The sequence below is a fragment of the Podarcis filfolensis genome, assembly GCF_964270895.1.
Source record: "Podarcis filfolensis genome assembly, chromosome: 1".
Classification (NCBI taxonomy): domain Eukaryota; kingdom Metazoa; phylum Chordata; class Lepidosauria; order Squamata; family Lacertidae; genus Podarcis; species Podarcis filfolensis.
The window spans coordinates 14,194,855-14,211,240 of NC_139604.1; the positions used below are offsets into that span (position 1 = coordinate 14,194,855).

At 44.4% G+C, this 16,386-nt stretch overlaps 1 long non-coding RNA gene across 1 annotated transcript; it reads left to right on the forward strand.

Annotated features, from left to right (window-relative positions):
* The first annotated feature begins 74 nt into the window (after window positions 1-74).
* LOC310743535 lies at window positions 75-11,912 on the forward strand. Its single transcript, XR_014539075.1, has 6 exons — window positions 75-842; window positions 1,478-1,652; window positions 6,077-6,172; window positions 6,279-6,491; window positions 7,617-7,769; window positions 11,033-11,912. It is a non-coding gene; the product is annotated as an uncharacterized lncRNA (long non-coding RNA).
* The last annotated feature ends 4,474 nt before the right edge of the window (window positions 11,913-16,386 follow it).

Here is a 16,386-nt window from a genome sequence, read left to right on the forward strand (position 1 = left end):
CAGAGAGGGGAGTTGAGGGAAGTCTTTGGTGGGGGGGTGGGGGAGGGATGGGGAGGTAAAAAGGGGGGAATAGTGCAATTGATTAATTGGATTGATAATTTGTTTTGTTGAAATTGTTTAATAAAATATATATTTAGATTCCTGCATTGCAGCAACTTGAATGAGATGACACTTGGGGTCCTTGCCGACTCTTCAGTTCTATGATTTTATGATCTCTTCCAGCCACATGCATCCATAGAGCAAGGCATTTAGCTGTTAGATATTCAGAAGCCTTGGGGTTACTAATTCTTCCCTTGTCATGGCTCAATCACAGCCCTGTTACATCATGTATGCCTTGACAGAAGTCACAGAAAAGCATCAGCCGTCCATTACAATTTCTCACATACCATAAATGAGATCTACCTCTTTGATGTAGACTTCCCATGTCTCATTTGGCAGATTTGTCATATTGTCAGGACTTCAATTGACCCACGGTTTCCCAGAACTTGTTTGCCATTCAACTTTGGGGCTCGTGAAGTAGGAATAGCTTATAAATATGTACCAAGTACTATTTCCAGCACTAAGGGTGCTTCAGACTGTGGCGTTTGCCCGTTCTTTTTAAAATGTCTGTACAGGGGGAGAGAAAGAGTTAATAGATAAACCAATGGAAAAGCCAGAGGCGGAGCCTACCTGTTTATAAAAAGGCTTAGCCTGAGGTTTAGTTAGTTGGTTGGTTGGTTGGGAAAAGGCAGTTGGGAAAGCAGTTGGCAGACAGTTGGAATTAGAGAGACAGTTAGTGCAATTGGTTCTTGTGTGAGGGGAGGTAGAAGAGTTAGAGACAGGATAAAAATAAGACTAAGAAGGTAAAGAGTAACAACATTTTGAATGCAGTTAAAGTTTATTTGTGTCTGCAATAAACTACACTCTTCTTTGTTAACTTAAGAACCTGACTGAGACTAAGTGATTTAAAGGGGAAGGACCTGGTTGGTGGCAGCGGATTAGTGGTGTACGGGTCAATAGTCCACGAGACGACTGGGGGCTCCATACAAACGCCACACAGACATTCAGAATACCTGCTCCATCTTGACTCTCCTGAGGCATGTATTTGTTCATGAATTTCACCAGGTTACAAGGGTCATTGCAGTGATTTCCACAACTGTGGCAATACGTTTATCAGTCACCATAATAATAGGAACTGCTTGAAGGAAGCGACATTTATATTCCTGGACAATCCCAGTCCATGGAATGTATCAGCAGAGACTGCCTGGTTCTCAAAACATATTGCATGGATGAGTTTTTTTTATATATAAAAAAGTTCGAATCAGACTGATTCTCAATACAATAAGTAAACATTATAATTATAATGAGTGAGGAAGCATTAGGCACGCACCTCCTATGTAAAATAATAATAATAATAATAATAATAATAATAATAATAATAATAATAATGGAAACACATCCTAGAAGATTGCTATGTGGGTGTCTTCTCATTACCAAGGCAAGATTCAAAGGAAGGAATGTCAAAGTTCAAGAAAAAGAAGAGAAAACAAGGGAGAGAAGATGATGGAGGTGGAGAGGATCTTTGATAACTGCCTCTTTGGTGTACAGAGCATTCATAGGGGTGGTCCAATTGGCTGAATTTAAGTGGAGATGAGTGGAGCCAAGTTGTTAAGGTTGGTGCTAAGAGCTTAGACACTGTTTGGTGACTCTATTGTAATGGACTAAAGTGAAGTCTTTTGCCAACAGAGCATTATAGGGCACTGGAGTCTTGTTAAGACACTGAGAGGCCCAGGGCAAAATGCTTATTTGAGGGCCCCTCCCTGAAATCCCACAGCACAATCCCACAGCACTTTGTGTCAGTTTCATTTCCTCCTCAGCTGGAAAAATATATATAATACTTGGAAAAAACCCCAGCTATATTTGACATCAGAATATTAACATTTTATGACTAAAGTTAAAGAAAATATTTACACAAAATGACAAGCTGCATTCATAATATTTAAAAAGTCATCTCATCTTCTCCCCGCCTAGTTTTCTTGTCAACAAATTCAGTGATGAGATTACCAAAAAATATTTCTCTCAGAAGATCCCAATCTATAGATAGAACAGATAATGATGACTGTCTTGACTGTAGCTTTGTGGAATGTAACTTATTTTTTTTAATAAACACTAATTTGGAGAATGATGTTTCTCCTTCAGCATTCAAAATTGGCAGAATTAGATAAAGGCTGAGAGCTATGATAGCATCTGGGGAAGCTTCAACCAGATCCTTACTGTAAATTATCTTCAAATGACTATGTGCAGTAGTCTCAGATCCATCACACACTCCTGCAGTATCTAAGAAATGAATAAAACATTTTAGTTTAGAGGATGGAAAATTTGCAGATCATTTGGGTAAGCTCTCACAAAGGCTTCTGCATCCTTTTCCAGTGTACCATTATTTTGGGAAGAACTGTTCAGTTTTTCCAGGAATCCAAATATATTCACAGCTTCTATGAAAGCACGGGAAATTATCAAAGACACAGTAGTATGCTTCTACCCTAAATTTGTCTCTTCCTCTTTTGCAGTCACTTTTTCCATCTGAGAAAACAGATCTGTGTCTCTGAATATACAGATTCCACTTGATTACTCAGTTTCTTTGCCTCTTCAAATTATTCAAAGTTGTTCTGTATATCAACCTGGACACTGAGGTCCAGCTCCGAGGGCCTTCTGGCAGTTCCCTCACTGTGAGAAGCGAAGCTACAGAGAACCAGGCAGAGGGCCTTCTCGGTAGTGGGGGAAGAAGAAGACGAAGAAGAAGAAGAAGGGGAGGAGGAGGAGGAGGAGGAAGAAACAACGAGAGAAACAGCATCTCCCTCCCCTGACACAATATAAAGGGGCCTGGGTTTTGAAATTTTTGTGGACACAGTCAAATCTGTGAAGGACTTTATGCCAGAATACAGCATAAAATATATTTCAAATGTTTAAAATTTCTTTACCAAAGAAAATTTCTAACTTCTTACTTAACCTACATTTCCCTTTGGAATCATTCACAATCTTTATCAAGGCTTCCAAATTACAGTCATAATAGATGGCAAGAGTTTGTGTAGCATCTTCTCTACAGGACTATCTTGTTTGAGACTGGCTTTTCAATGTGTTTTTGGGTGTATTATTGTTATCTGTGGGTCATTGATCAATATCGCCTTGAAGTATTTTCCGCCTGTGTTGGGCTATCACACTATTGCCTTAGGCTTAGGGGCTAGTGTTAGCTTCCAAAACACTCATATTGCTTGTGGGGTCAGGCAAGTTCCCAGCACATGTGCAGGGTGGATGAAAGTTTCCAGCAGGTGGAAAATTGGTGCTTGGATTCCTACCAAACTCTGGTAAGGAAGCCTGTAACCAATACGAATTGTGGCCATTTCTAATCCACACCAGTCTCCACATCGTTGTTGCTCCCAAACAACACACCTCGCTACATGTGGAGACACAATGAATACACTTCATTATATGCACTTGTTTCTGTGTTTATAAGACGGCTGCAATGGCAAAAATTTAAAACTCTTGCCGCAACGTAATTTACCAGGGATTAAATATTGTGGGGTTTCGAATAAACCATCCATTTTATTTGCCCTGATGGTGCCAAGCAAACCTTCCATGCACTCTCCTTTGGAAAACAAATTGCGTTCAAAGCTATCAGATTAATGACGCTTATAAATAAATAAGAATCTTCCATTTACTGTTAATAGAAGACCAGCTGGCATCCCACTGTTCAGCCGGAGGGGCAGGAGGTGCCGACAGAGATTGGTGATAGGTTGCCGAGTCATTTTTCATTTCCTCGCTGCTGCAGAATGCTTGCAAACGCTGCGATGCATAGATCTCTTCCTGAATGTTAGTTATCACACTTGCCTAACAGAAAAATAAGTAATTAAAGTTTAATACGCAGCATTTAGACTATCTACATCTCTCTGGAGGCTACTCAAAGGAAATTTGGAAAGAATGAAGCCAGGGTTTGTGTGTGTGTGTGTGTGTGTGTGTGTGTGTTTAAATAAACCTATTTGATACCCAATTCTAATCTCGTCAGGTTTGTATGGGAAATTGAATAGGAACCTCGAGGGGCAGGAGTCGCGTGGTTCCAGTACGTTTCTGCTTAATTAAACAGGACACATGGAAAATTGTATACTTGCTCAGTGGAAAATCTGTAGTTTTCATTGATTCAACATGGGAGATAACCAGGTTTGCACCGGTGGCTCTGACTACAATATGTACTTATCTAGAGGATGTTATGCAACATTTTGGACCTTACTTGCTTATGTAACCTGGAGCTACTTCAGTTAAGTAGATTTGGCTTCATTTCTGTGCTTTGCATCTGTTCAGCATTGAATTATTATGTACAACTGTACAACTTTCCTTCTCCTGAGCCATCACAGCCTACCAACTATGACAGGGGGCCCACCATTGGTTTAATAAACCTGCTGCCCTCCCCACACCAGTCTAGGACTGCAAAATCTAGGGTGGGGTCAAGAGTATGGCCTATATGTTGTATTTTGTTTGGTAGGTCATGCAGACCTGTGCTTAAAGTGAGTTTTCTATTTTTTTATTTTTGAAATAATTCTTATTGGTTTTACAAAATAAATCACACAAAGCGTGTTCTCCTTCACGGAGAGCAAGTGTTGCGGTGGGGGCCGCCAGGACACTCCAAAGTTGCGGGCGGGCTAATTGATCGTTGGCCACTGATGCGATTGGGGCTTCCCTTGTTGTTGGGAAGAAGTTAATGTTGCCATTTGTTGATTGACAGCCAGAAATGCTAAAACTCCTTGCACAAGGCTAGGGCTTCCTCTTTTCGCCCGTGCATTGGATTGCCCGTCCCCCCCCCTCCCTAGAATTAGGGTTGTTCGCTTTGACCTTGCTATGCCTGTCATGGGGTTGTCTGCTCTTGGGGCAGGGGTCCGGTAGGAATTTTGTCCATCTGGCTGATTGGCTGGGGCCATTTGGTTTTTGCCTACTGCATAGCAAATCGTCACAACTTGTAAGGTTGCGGTTAGGCATTGGTTTATGGTTTGGTTGGTTGAGGGGCAGTGGTTGAGTGCCTGCCCTTGGTAGGTTGAGTGCCTGCCCCTCTAATGCTGTTGCTGCAAGGGATTCTGTTAAAGGAATTGGGGGCTAACTATTGCTTGTCCACTCTGTCAAGGGGGCTCGGGCCATAGCAGTGAGCTCCTGGTTGCATTTGGGGTGAGGGCAGGTTCCCTGCTCCATCGCTACCCCCAAGTATATTCCCCTATTCTGACTTTCGCATCGTGCGGAATATCAGTCTGTCCCCCATGGTGGGGGCAGATAGTCGCAACCAATGCCTAAGCAACCACTCACAAATTTGTATTTTAATAAAGTTGTGGCCAAAATTATGCCAAAAATCTTAAACAAAAATTCTGTGTGATGTGTGAGTTATTGGGGTGGCCCTGGGGACCTCGACACGCAATTAACATTTTTTTAAAATATTAAACCTAAAAAAAAAAGATTCTTCCGAATCTTAGGACTTTCGTCCTCGGGTCCTTTAAATATCTTAGTCAACTGCATATTATAGTTCATCCAAACTACAGTCCTCCAATATATCCAAAGTCTTTGTAACATTGCAAGAGTTATTCAAAGCCTGCCAGAGAGTGTTTACAGTGTTCTTTTAAAGACAATTATATTTGTCCCATTCTCTACTGAAGTTTTGATCCTCCTGATTTCTGATTTTCCCAGTCAGTCTAGCCATCTCTGCATAATGAAGTAGTTTCATTTGCCAATCCGCCTTTGTCGGCATATTCTCCCTTTTCCATCACTGGGCAAGCAGCATCCTTGCAGCTGTAGTCGCATACATGAACAGTCTTCTCAAATTCTTCGGTATATCTGCACCTAAAATTCCTAAGAGTAAGGCTTCTGGTTTTTTGACAAACATTATTTTAAACATTTTTAAAAATTCATTATATATCACTTCCCATACTTATCTTTTTTACCATTCCACCACGTATGATAAAAAGTGCCCTCTTTTCCCTGACATTTGCAGCAGTGAGTTTTCTAGGATTAAAAAATTAGAAAACGTTCTGAGAAAAATTGTAATTGTGTATGAATTTTCTTGCAGATCAATGCAGAAATCTGTTAGGACAGACTTATGAAGACATGCCAAATTGATATAGAAAGGAAATATGCTGGCCCATCCAACCCCAATATGAACATGGTAACTTTGCCTATATTGTAGGAACATCAGTGGAAATGTTCATGAAGTGTCTTATCAATACTGATACAGATGTATTTCATTTACAGTCTTCTGTTCTTATTTTAAGACAGAATACAGATGATTCTCTGGTGTTCTCCAAGCAGTGACCACACCCAGATCTGCTTAGGTTCAGCAAAATGACCTTGTCCTGTACCTTTGGATCATTTTTCTGGAATTGCACTGTGCATCAAGAATAAATGGTATTTAGACATTGCTTCCACTTCATCTATGGAACATTCGTGCAGAATTCATGAGGGCATTCATGAAAACCATTATTGAGGTAACAATTTTTGATGTTCCAGGCCCAGAACAATGATGAACAATGATCTCAGTAACCAGGGCCTTCTTAAGCATATGCGGTGCTGGGGTGCAAAGATCCGTCTGGCACCCCCCCCCCAGCTTCCCAGAGTTGTGGACCCTTTTTTAGGGGGGGGCAAAGTTGTTGGCCACCTCAGCTACAACACAGGAGCCCGAGTTGGCAGCGGTGGCAGCAGAGCAAGGCCGGAGCCGAGCGCCTGGGGGTGGGGTGGGCAAGCAGAGCCCAGCACAACAGCAGTTGAGCCCAAGGCTCATGTGAGCAGCATGTGCTGAGTGGGCCTCTCGGCGGCCCGCCAATCCCAGGCACGCAGGAGGGCGGAGCTTGCCCACAGCAGAAGAGCTGTGGTACTCTGATGGGCTCTTCTCCACTAGGCAGCAGCTGTCAGCTATTCCCAATCCCCGGACTCCAAATCTCGACCCCGGACTCTTGACCTGGCGCCCCTGCGAGCCCGGTGCCCAGGTGCCCTGCACCCCTAGCACCTATGGGTAAGAAGGCCCTGTCAGTAACAACAACCCTGTAAGGCAGGTAAATGGGAGGGGAACGAAGTGAGAGGCTTTCCTATAACCACCAAACAAGTCCATTCCAGAGGAGAAACTTGAATGGGAGGTTTCCTTGCTCCTTGCTCTTAGCTATAATATTATGCCGTCTTCCTACAGCAAGACAACACTGTATTGCAAGTCGCACGCAGTGTCAGGGTGGTCCCCCGTCCTACTCATGATTAATAAAAATTTGCATAAAGAGTAGAAATGCTGATTGATTTCTAAGGTTGTAGTCAAGGGTGCGGAAATCACACAGCCCAGCCACTTTGCTTTCCCGACCTTAAATAAATTCACCGGCACTATTCTTTCCTTTAGCGCCACCACAATGCTATTATACATGTGGCGTATTACATGATGAAGTGTTCTTCAGATAAAGGCACTGCAGGTGTTGGAGCTTAATGGGTTGTTCATGTACTAGAATTCAGTCATAAACCAGAAGAGAAAAAAAGGTGCTGTGTCGGGGAGGGGAGCTGTTGATGAAGCAAAATGCTGAGCTCAGTATTATAACACTGTGTTGAATTGATGATCTTTGTGCTTTGCTATTTAGAGTGCCAGTTTCCAGAGTTAACAGTGCAGCTGGCAGCTGACCTCTTATTCACCAGCATCCTCGACTAGATACAGACAGTGCTGCTGCCTTCTCCATGAACTAAATTCTGAAAATGACATTGTCTGTTCTTCTTTGGTGATCACTCATAGCAGAGTAAGATTGTCTTCCATAAGCATGGTTTTAAGTGACTGTGGAGGCCAATTCTGGATCCACACGTCCTTCCGCAGTGGGGACATAGGTTTCCAGGAGGGAGTTGATCATAGTGAGGGTTTGCCAAGCATGCCTTCCTCTTCCTCTTCCCATATGCGCCTCCTCCCTCCAATGACAATGTGTAGATCACTGCCAGTTATTTTATACTGGGAGTAGATCACAACCTCTTATGCGTTGGACTTGCCTGCACTATACAATTGGTAACCAACAAGATGCCTTCTAGATGCTGTAATTCCATTCCCATTTTCCTAAACCAGCAAGGGCAAGGTTCAGGGATGATGGGAATTGTAGTCTACTAACATCTGGAGTAGGGATGTGGGTGGCGCTGTGGTCTAAACCGCTGAGCCTTGGGCTTGCCGATTGAAAGGTCAGTGGTTCGAATCCCCACGACAGGGTGAGCTCCTGTTGCTTGGTCCCTGTTCCTGCCAACCTAGCATTTGGAAAGCATGTCAAAGCGCAAGTAGATAAATAGGTACCACTCCAGCTGGAAGGTAAATGGCGTTTCCGTGTGCTGGTCTGGTGCCGGTGTTCCATTGCACCAGAAGCGGCTTAGTCATGCTGGCCACATGACCCAGAAAAACTGTCTGCGGAGCAGACAAACGGCGTCTCCCTCAGCCTGTAAAGCGAGATGAGCACCGTAACCCGAGAGTCATTCGCGACTGGACGTAACTGTCAGGGGTCCCTTTACCTTTTCCTTTTACCTAACATCTGGAGTGCTCCATGTTGGCTAACCCATGTACTATTTATATACAAGAGAGTTAATTAAATTGTTTTGCGGGTGTCAAATCTGATAAAATCCACAAGTCTTTGTTTCTCAGCGAGCCTCTGGTCTGTTTTTGCAGAGATCCTTTTTCACAAATGGCTCCCGTTCTCCCCCATTTAGCAATGCAACCTCAACATCTTGTCAGATTCATTTATTCCTATTGGCAAGCTGGTTAAAGGCTTGTAACAGGGTGAAGACCTTTCGCGGACCCCGTGGGCTAGTGAGGGCAGACCCCTGAAAAAGATAGAAAAAAGGAGGCGTCAGATTAATTGGGGGTAGATGCAACAAAACGGTGCCATCTCGGCCATCAGGGATTTGAAAAGGAGTTCAATAGAGAGAGAAGCTGAAGGAAACTTAATGAGCTGCATGGAGACCAAATGCTCCAAATCTCCTCAAAAGGGATTGAGGCTAGATGGAAGGGCAGAAACATATCAGCTAATTCACTGACCAACCTCTCTTGCAGTTTCTGGATAGCGTCTTCATAACTAGAATCTGCTTTCAAAGTTTGGGGGACCATGTGTGCAGTGAAAACTGTCCACTCTATAGTTCAGATCCTTAACTATGCTTCTATAGTATGTGGCACATTGGGTAAAGCGCACATGTTTGTTACTTTACGTTTTCCCCTCCCCAAGCCATTTCTATAAAGGTAAAGGGACCCCTGACCATTAAGTCCAGTCGCGGACTACTCTGGGGTTGCGGCGCTCATCTCGCTTTATTGGCCAAGGGAGCCGGCGTACAGCTTCTGGATCATGTGGCCAGCATGACTAAGCCGCTTCTGGCGAACCAGAGCAGCGCATGGAAACGCCATTTACCTTCCCACCGGAGCGGTACCTATTTATCTAATTGCACTTGATGTGCTTTTGAACAGCTAGGTTGGCAGGAGCTGGGACCAAGCAATGGGAGCTCACCCCGTCGTTGGGATTCGAACCGCCAACCTTCTGATCAGCAAGTCCTAGGCTCTGTGGTTTAGACCACAGAGCTACCCACGTTTTTCTGGGGGTACTCAAGGGTATGCAGTGCCCACACCTTTCCCCATCCCCTGAAGAAGAATAGCATTGTCTATACCTGTTACTTAGCCTGCGATAACTTAGATGAAATTGCTGTAAGCTGATGGACCCAAGTCTACAAGTATGTCAGCAAAGGGATTTTACCTTTTACATTTTACTCGTACTAGAAAACAAGACATGGGTTATGACAGAGGATTTGATCCACATTCTTAAACCCAGGGCTTTTTCTTTTTTCCTTAGCTAGAACTCAGCAGAACTCAGTTCTGGCACCTCTCTGGTGGGCGCCATTGCCATTATAAGAGAACAAGGAAGGTGTTCATGGTGAGATCCGGCACCTCTTTTTCTAGAAAAATAGAACTGCTTAAACCTAAATTCTAATTTAGGGTTTAGAATTCTAAATTAGGATTTAGAAGTTTAAAAAGCCTTTCTCACTGCTGTGGAAATCCATAGCAGTGCATGTCTACGCCTGGCCTCCTCAGCCAGAATTATTCTCTGAGAATAAGCATCTCCTTGGCCCTGTCTCAGAGCCCACAGGAAGTAGGGAAGCTGGAAGGTGGAGGTGAATGGCTAGCCAGCAGCTGCCGATGGGAACTGGACCCTGCGATTGGTGGTGAAGTTGCATACTCTGGCACCAGGGGTGGAGAGCAGACGAGAGTGTGGCTGATGCGCGTCCCGTGTGGCATGGCATCCCGGGTGGCGTGCGCCCTGGAGGCATGGCACATTGCCTGCGGTGGCGTGGTATGCCGTCTGCTAGGGCGTGGTGTGCCGTCTGTAGGGGCGTGGCGTGAGTCATGCAGTGGGGGGTGCACAGTGCATGTCCGGGGGGCGGCCACGATGGTACCCCCTCCCCGACGGTGCTGGGGGTGTTGCGCTCCCCCACCCCACCCCCATTCCTCCACCAGTGCCTGTGATGAGTGAGTGGGTAGCAGGCTGGGCCTGGGAGGGGTCACGATGAGTTTTGGGGCCCGTGGTGTCAGGTCTGCCAGGATCCACTGCCAACGATGATCTCTTCTGGGGTGTTTGTTCTGGGTTCCCAGTAAACACAGCTGTGGCCAACATCTTAGTTTTTCCAAAATGCAATGCCCTGGATATTTTGTCAATCCATTACATTGTGGGTAAACAAAACAAAACAAAACCTGGTGCTGACTTCAAAACATAACAGCCATCATGCTTTGTCATGTGTGTTGTTGTTTTTACCCACAATGCTGTGGGACAATTGAACTTCTGGAGCACCATATTTGGGGGAAATCACAATGCTGACCACAGTCATGGCTGCTTGGGATTCATCAGATCATACACTGCCAATGAACCCCACCATCCTGGAGTCGGTCTGGAATGTACCCATACAGAATATCTGCCAAGGGCTACACAACATTCCAAATTAGTAAAATAGCATTTAAAAGGTATAATAGAGATGGATTTTATTTGTCTTTCAGCACAGTTACAGCATAGGCTCCCATGGTGCAGAACACTATTTTCTGTTGGAAACTGCAAAGTTAAACAGCTTTCCCAAGCCTCCTGTTCGTGTCCACCATTTTTCGGAAATGTCAACATTTGAGCGATTGGCATTATGGGAGCCTGGCATACAGTTTGGAAAGGAGGTACCATGCTGTGGGTGTCAGAGAGGATGTCATACATCAGCAAAACAATATTCACCAGCTGGCATCTTGTAAGTGACATTTTTAATTAAAAACATATTTTTTAAAAAGAGTTCACAGTTTATACATCGTGATATGTTCCCTTTTGGGATCACTATTGAGCCTGAATGTTAGCAAGTGTGTGTGTTTGGGGGGGTGCTATTTATTTATTTTCTTTCATTGAATCAAATCAGCATGTTGATTTTCCAACAAGACTCTGCTCCGTCTCAAGAACAGGTTGTGTGCACATTTGCTACCACTCTGGGAGTGCAAATTTGCTATGGAATGACTTCTGCTATCACACAAGACTTTGAAATTTCTCAGTGCTAAACTATACATAAAACAGTTATGCTTCATCTATGTGTGTAACTTCTATATGGACCATAGCTCAAAGGTAGAGTATCTATGTTGCATGCCAAGGGTCTCTCGTGTCTATAGGTAGGACTAGAAAATGCTCCTAGTTTCTCTGTTCCTATGTTCCTATGTCAGTCTTTTCAATCTTTGTTATGTTTTGTGCCATAGAAAACAGCCATACTATATCCTATTTTGAGCCACATGCTCCTAATGAATGTCGATTAATGTCAGTCTTGGGGAATCAGATCCCTCTCCCAGTGGCAATAAAAGATGCAGATAAAAGAAAAGGAGAGTTCTTACCACTTAAAAGGTAAAAGGACCCCCGACAATTAGGTCCAGTTGTAACTGACTCTGGGATTGCGGTGCTCATCTCGCCTTATTGGCCAAGGGAGCCGGTGTACAGCTTCCAGGTCATGTGGCCAGCACGACTAAGCCACTTCTGGCAAACCAGAGCAGTGCACGGAAACGCCGTTTACCTTCCGGCTGGAGTGGTACCTATTTATCTACTTGCACTTTGACGTGCTTTTGAACTGCTAGGTGGGCAGGAGCAGGGACCGAGCAATGGGAGCTCACCCCGTCACGGGGATTTGAACCGCCGACCTTCTGATCGGCAAGTCCTAGGCTCTGTGGTTGAACCCACAGCGCCACCCGCGTCCCTTACCACCAATTAGTTTATTCAATAATCACAGCGAGAGACAAAGGAATGCATCTCTCTCTAGAAACTGTGTTACTCCAAGCAAAGTCCCACCCCCTCCATCTCTACTAATCCACGTCACCCCTATGTCGACTAATCTGAGCTTTACTGTCGCTGAGCTTTCTGTTCTACCACCCTCAATGCCCGCCTAGTTTTGGGAGGCCGGGTCAGGAATGCTTTCCAAAGACACCGAGTCTGTCAGCTGTCTCTCTCCTGGTGCTTCTTCTTCCTGCTGTTCCTCTTCCAATATTTCTCAGGTTCTCCCTTCTGCAGCTTCTGAACTATGCCCTTCTGCAAACCACTCTTCTAAATCTATGCTGTCCTCCTGTCCTCGGGAAGGTTCAGGAGAAGGGGGTGTGGTCCCCACCATTCCTCCTCAGTCCAGTCCCTGACAATTAATTTCAGAGGTGGAGTTCCAGGTGAATTGGAGCTGGGATTTAACAGAATCTGTGAATAGTCCTGACAGCTCCCCAAATGTCTGTATGCTACATTAAGCTTTGACTAAGATGTGCAGAGGACTTCAGGGCATTGGACAGGTTGCTAATGTTAGTAGTGGGTGCTTTCATACATGTACAGTGGTACCTTGGTTCTCAAACGTAATCCATTCCAGAATTCCGTTCCAAAACCAAGGAGCACTTTCCCATAGAAAGTAATGCAAAATGGATTAATCCGTTCCAGACTTTTAAAAACAACCCCTAAAACAGCAATTTAACATGAATTTTACACTCTAATGAGACCATTGATCCATAAAATGAAAGCAATAATCAATGTACTGTACTATAAAATAAATAACACAGTATTGTAGATTTTTTTTAAAAAAAAATCTTACTTCATCTGATGATCATCATTGTTTGGAGGGGGGACTTTTATCCATTTCCGCAGTCACACAATCAGCTGAACTGGGTTCCACACACTCACAAAACCAAATTAACCGAAAAAGCCTCAAAAACAAAAACACAAAATAAATAGCAAAACCAAAAGCGCCAAATACAGTGGTACCTTGGTTCTCGAATGTAATCCGTTCCAGAAGTCTGTTTGACTTCCGAAATGTTCGAAAACCAAGGCGTGGCTTCTGATTGGTGCAGGCGCCCCGGAAACAATAGCCAACAGCCGCATTGGACGTTTGGCTTCTGAAAAAACATTTGAAAACGGGAACACTTACTTCTGGGGTTTCGGTGTTTGGGAACCAAGGCGTTTGAGAACCAAGGTACCATTGTACTTTGGAGCTAAGTGTGGCTGTAATGTTACGGATTGATTTCAGGCCTGTGACATGTCCCTTCCACATGCTTACAGAAAGCATGGCAGAGGAAGTGGGACAATACCTACGAGTCTTGCTGCCATCCAGCAACTTCCATCCATGTGCTCAGGCCAAAGGACTAGTGCCAAAGGACCAGCGTACGCTTGGCTTCTTCATATGAGCAAAAGCTTTGAGGCAATCAGGGTTCAAATTGCATGGGGAACCAGAATGAGCAGGCATCAAGACATGGTACTAGTCTTCCCCTGCCCCTTTTCTGTGTGTATCAGTAGTGGGGGGCATGATGGGACAGTGGCACTCACCTGACAGCCTAACAGCTGAGATTTTTCTGCTTACCAGAAAGAGAGGAGAATGGTCAAGGTGGTCAGGAGTTCTGTGTGGTGCATATGCACTGGCAGGATGTTAGTTTTGTCCTGCCAGTGGGTTCACACTGCAGCACCCTCCCCACTGGCTCACCCCTCAATCTCTCCCACCCATTAATCAGCAGTGACTCAGCTGCCGAGAGATCAGGTGAGTGCCACCACCCCACCATGCCGCCTGCTACAGCTGTGGTTGTGTGTGTGTGTTTGTCTCACACGCCACTAGCATATTTCGAAATTTCCAGTGTTAATTTTGAACATGGTTTCATTTAACAAAGTAAAGGCGGTTTCTTAGCGCTGACTCTGATTCAGAGATCAGGCATGCATAACTCTAGCCAAGGTGTTGCAGACTGGAGAGAATGGATGGGTATCATTTAATTTGGTAAATTTCTAAAACAGAGTTTCCCATTGTTCAAGTCTACTTTGATGCTAGAGCTTTTGATTTGGCAACCATTATCTCTAACCCTGGATGTATAGGGGTTGCTTAAAAGTTTACTGTTTATACATCATGATGTATTTCTTTTCTGGGTGATCATTATGGAGCACAAGTTCAGGCACACCTCATTTAATTATTCATTCATTCCCTGCCCATCCGGCTGGGTTTCCCCAGCCACTCTGGGCGGCTCCCAACAGAATATTAAAAACACGATCAAACATCAAACATTAAAAACTTCCCTAAACAGGGCTGCCTTCAGATGTCTTCTAAAAGTCAGATAGTTGTTTATTTCCTTGACATCTGATGGGAAGGCATTCCACAGAGCGGGCGCCACTACCAAGAAGGCCCTCTGTCTGGTTCCCTGTAACCTCACTTCTCGCAGTGAGGGAACCACCAGAAGGCCCTTGGAGCTGGACCTGAATGACGGGGGTGGAGATGCTCCTTCCGGTATACTAAGCTGAGGTGGTTTAGGACTTTAAAGGTCAGCATCAACATTTTATTGCACTTTGATTTAGGTGCTTCACAGATATTGTTCCTTACAAGGAAGCAGCTGCAGATGCAAGTAGCCCAGCCACTTCTAGGGGAAGGAATTCCTCCCACCACCACTGCCCCTCTTCTTGCCATGAGAATGGACCTGGCCAGTGGTGTAATATAGTTTGCTGGCACCTGGGACATGTAGCCGTGTTTTCCAGGGGGCATAGTGTAGAGGATGAATAGAGCCTGTTGCGCCATCCCAGCCCTCGCCGCCAACACCACCAATGGGCAGGGATGATGGGAAATGAAGGTCCAGTAATATCTGGAGGGCCACAGCTCCCCCCAGCCCTTCTATAGATGTTGCTACTTTGCCTGCACCATTCACGAGAAAATGTTGGCGTTGCTACTTTTAATTCAGATAATTTTACATGTTAATTCCAGCTTAACTCTATACGAGACCCATCGCTCTGCTCCAAGATTGTTATCTTGTGGCTATTTTGTGCCACATGCAGTTCAGTTTTTCAATAGCTGTAATTTATTTTTTCTTGCCTTGTCTCCTTATTGCCATAATTGTGGCTGAATGTGGATAATAGAAGAAGGGCAATCTGAAGGCTTGGTATTAATCACCCTTTCATTTTTGAATGTTGTGGAAAATTAAGCGGTAGCCAAGAGTAATTTGCTATGTGACAACTTTTTATTATTATCTTGAATGGTGGGATTATTTTTTTCCCTAGTGTTTAATGCAAACATTCCAACTTATATTACTCGCTCAATTGAAAAAGGTTTTCTTCTTGCAGGGAAGGAAGTTAATGTATTTTTACCAGAGCAACACAATGTAGACATAATGAATGGTCTTCTGTAGGTGCAAGTATGGATAGGTGGTTCTGTCAATATCAGTTTCTTTCCATTTCTCTCCCCGCCCCCGACTCCTAAGGACATAGAACAGGCTGTAAATCTGTTCCTGGATATAAGAACTACCTTCAACCACACCTCCTTCTTGTCAGGATTCAGTCGGACTTTGCATTCATCATCTGAGCCGTTTCTTCATGTGCTTCCTCCATGAGAGTTCTGGAGGTTTGCTGCATGAGAATTGGCCTTTTCTGTGGTGGCTCCCCATTTGTGGAAGAGCCTAGGGCTTGCCGGTCTGCTCTGGCGGGAAGGTAAACGGCATTTCCCTGCGCTGCTCTGGTTGCCAGAAGTGGCTTAGTCATGCTGGCCACATGACCCGGAAACTGTATGCTGGCTCCCTCGGCCAATAAAGCGAGATGAGCGCCGCAACCCCAGAGTCGTCCGTGACTGGACCTAATGGTCAGGGGTCCCTTTACCCTTTACCTTTACCTACTAAGGGAGTCTCACCTGGCACCTTCATTATATATCTTTAGGCACCAGACAAAAACATTTCTCCATAACCAAGCCTTTGACTGATTAACATTCTATGGCCTTTAGGCTCCAACAAATGTTGGAAGCACACACAAAAAAAGAAGGCATGTCTTTTCATATGTGGTGGAATTGTAAAATAATTAAAAACTATTGGGAAAGGATATATAATGAAGTGAATTTTTTTTTAATTATTTCAATCTA